The following is a 3,723-nucleotide window of genomic DNA, read 5'->3' on the forward strand; positions in this document are numbered from 1 at the left end:
TGAAGCAAGGAGTGTTGCTTGAAGTAAATATTGCGCGGTACATCAATTGAAATATTTTCATAAAATCTTCAAAACTGTAGCTGCCTTTGCAAGGTTTCACTTTTGGAAGGCCTACTTGCCCCCCCCCCCCAAAAAAAAACGCTGACCGCTCTCGGAATGCCTGCAAAGGAGGCTATCACATCGGTATGAATCAGTCTAGGTATACGCAAACTCCACATAGAAAAAGGCAGACACAACCGCCTTCCTGTAGAGCAAAGGATTTGCCAATTTTGCGATTTAGATAAGATTGAGGATGAGTATCATTTCATAGTTATATACGTTATATAGTAATGAGAGAGATTTCCTTTATTCTTATATAATAGATAAGTTCCCTAGCTTTGGACATTTAAATGAATCAGAAAAATTTATATTTCTTATGAAACTTGACAAACCATGTATCATTAGTTCTATATGCTCGTACATCTATAACTGCGTCAAGAAGCGAGAAAAAGTCGAACAATGTAAATAGTAGATCACATTAGTATGTATAGTTTACGTATCATTGATGTATCCTTTTCCTTGTCTATTCATAACCTGTACTTAGCTTGTTAGAGCACAAACGTACAATAAAGGTCTTTCATTCATTCAATAATATCGGAATAGACGTAATAAAAAAATCCTCTTCAACTACAATTTAAAGCACAGGCGTAAAACAACATACCGTGTTCAATGACACTTCTTGACAACTACTAGTAACTTAGCCATATAAGGTATTCCATATGACTTACGGAAGTCATACATCATGATGGTGACTAAAGGAAGAGAACACCAAACGCCAGCTGACTCTGCCGATCGGAAGCGGTGCAGACTGCACACGAGGCCACACGAGTCGAGCGCTGCCGCTACGTCATGCGGCTGGCCCAGTTTTAGGATGCTGCCTCAGCCGAGGGACCACACAGGACACAAGGGCACACCAGAGTGTTTGACCTAGCCTCTACCAGGCTTGGGGAGGCGGAGGGAAAGAGTAGAAATCGGCCAAATAGAGAGATTAAAGCATACCAAGGGAGTTTGTCCGTTGAGAGAACATTTTGGGGTGCGGCGAAATGTTCTCTCAACGGACAAACTCCCTTGGTATGCTTTATAATATCTCTCTATTTGGCCGATTTCTACTCTTTCCAACCGCCTACCCAAGCCCGGTAGAGGCTATGTTTGACCGTGCACCATGTGGCCTAGCCTCCTTTGTTAGCTAGTCTCCACCAGACTTCTTTTGCAGGCTGAATAAATCGTAGAAAAATCGGCCTAAAAGGGGATATAATTGGCCAGAGGAGTTTGCTGGCCATAGAGCCTTGAGGGTCCAGCAGTAAATGGCCTGCACGCAAACTGGACCCTCTATGAGGGCCTGTAAGGGGGGTCCCGACGACGCTCTACGCTGAATTCGGAAACCTCTCGATTACGCTTTACGATAAATTCCAAGTGGCTACAACGCATTACGTAGAATTAAAACGGCGAATACGCTCTACGCAAAATGCGAAGAGCGGTCCGTCTACGCATTACGTAGAATTAAAACGGCGAATACGCTCTACGCTGCTGTGCGATGTTATCAGTTTTAAGAAAGCCGTTTCAAACAGTAGTAGTGTCACCTGATCCTTGACCCTTGCTCGCCACTTTTAAATTGTTTATATCTATGTGTATTTATTGTTGACGTGGTGTACATGCATGTATGTATGTATTTTTAAATGTTTCCACTATGTTGTAATTGCTATAATGTTTGAGCCTTGGAAGATTAGCCCTTCGGGGCTAAAAGGTTTCGAAATAAATGAAATGAAATACGCAAAATGCGAAGAGCGGTCCGTCTACGCTCTACGTAGAATTAAAACGGCCGATTACGCTCTATGGAAAAGGGCTTGCGGGCCCCCCTCTATGGCCGGCAAACTCCTCTCGCCAATTATATCCCTTTTTTTAGACCGATATATACGATTTATACGATAATTCAGCCTGCAAAAGAAGTCTGGTGGAGTCTATATGCTAGCCTCCTTCGCAGACTTGTGAGGTGGCGGCGTTAAATTTTTTTTCGGGGAGCGACGCGAGTGCCGGGGAGAGAGGGAGAACTCGGGTTTCGCCGCCTAATATAACTCGCGATTACCCTGGGTGCCATCCGATTTGTAACGGCACCCCCCCCCAAAAAAAATTCAGGGTTGCCGTTACAAATCGGATGGCACCCAGGCTAACTCGCGATCGCTCCCCGAAAAAAATTAACACCGCCGCCCCAAGTCTGCAAAGGAGGCTATATACTCCTGTGCAGACTTCCAGCAGAGCAGCGCTAGCCTCCTTCGCAGGCGTTCTGGGCGCAATCGGCGTTTCTTTTTTTGGGAAAGGCGTACTAGTACCAGGGAAGTAGCCTCTACCAGGCTTGGGGAGGCGGCTGGAAAAAGTAGAAAATAGAGATGTAAGCATGCCAAGGGAATTTGTCCCAGAACATTTCGCCGCACCCCAAAAGCCTGGTAGAGGCTACCAGGGAAGGCTGGCAGAGTTCTAAGCGTGTGAGATCTACGTGCGATCAGAAAACTCCCCCCCCCCCCAAAAAAGGAGGCTACCTAAGCTCCCTATGCTGATAGAGCTCACCCCGACCAAGGCTACTAGACCAAGGCCCTCTTCCCCAGGCCTGCTCTTCCCGAAAAGAAACTGCAGCTCTAGACGCTTTTGTAAACAAACGCTGTACTAGAAGTCTGCACAGGAGGCTAGCATTGTCCATGACGTTCATATCAATGTAAACCGAAAGGGCGTGGAAGCCTAGGGTAAATATTCGAACGTCTGCTCTATATTAGACGAGTTACATGACAGCCGACTATATGGTTTAGCACCTCAAGCACGACGGGTCAAATACTTTGCGGATCGGATTTCCCAACTTGGCAAAAAATGTTGGCAGATTGCTTGCTTTTTACTTAACTTCTCTCTGTCTGAAATATTTCATACCCATATGCGGTTGCTCCAAATGTTTTTGCTTGGATTCAGCTAAGGGAAGACAGTTGTCAAGATAAAATGTACAGAATTCTTTATTGACTCGACAAAAGTACAGGGACTTTTGTATGGTCTACTACAACTAAGGTCGAACAGAACTAAATACATGTATGGATAAAGGCATCTTACGTATAAAATATATGTATACGGCAAACGTAAATGTACGGCTTCTAAATATGATGTTTCATTTCATCTTGGCGAAGGATGTCGACTATATAGCAAATGTAAAATGGAAAAAAAAATGATCCACTCATTTATTATTAACATTAACCTGCCTTACCTCGTTTTAAATAGCAGATTATGCGTAATAGGCATGCACTGTTATACAAGGATAGATCACATTTTTAGCGCCTTTTTAATATTGCATTAAATGCATGAGCATATACTCAGTCATCATATCTAAAGTACTGTTATTTTCTTTTTCCATGTTTTTTGCTGGACGTGTGGTCTTTCATCGGCATTCCATTCCGATCTATGGTCTTGCTTTAAAAATCAAACACAACTGCAGAGCGAGTAAATATGAAGTAAGAAGGTTCTGGCCGTTAGAATCTTGTGTACACGCGCGCTTGTGTGTGTGTGTACCGACTACCCGCGCCATGCCTCCCGCGCTGGTGACTGGTAGAGGCCGGCCATGCTGTTTTGCGTCATCGGTGGCTTGTTGCCATGCCGACTAATTCAGACAGCTCTGCGGGAGCCCCGCCCCCAAGAGATAATACCCGGCTTGAC

The sequence above is a fragment of the Branchiostoma belcheri genome, unplaced genomic scaffold (assembly GCF_001625305.1).
Source record: "Branchiostoma belcheri isolate BF01 breed outbred unplaced genomic scaffold, Haploidv18h27 scaffold176, whole genome shotgun sequence".
Taxonomy (NCBI): domain Eukaryota; kingdom Metazoa; phylum Chordata; class Leptocardii; order Amphioxiformes; family Branchiostomatidae; genus Branchiostoma; species Branchiostoma belcheri.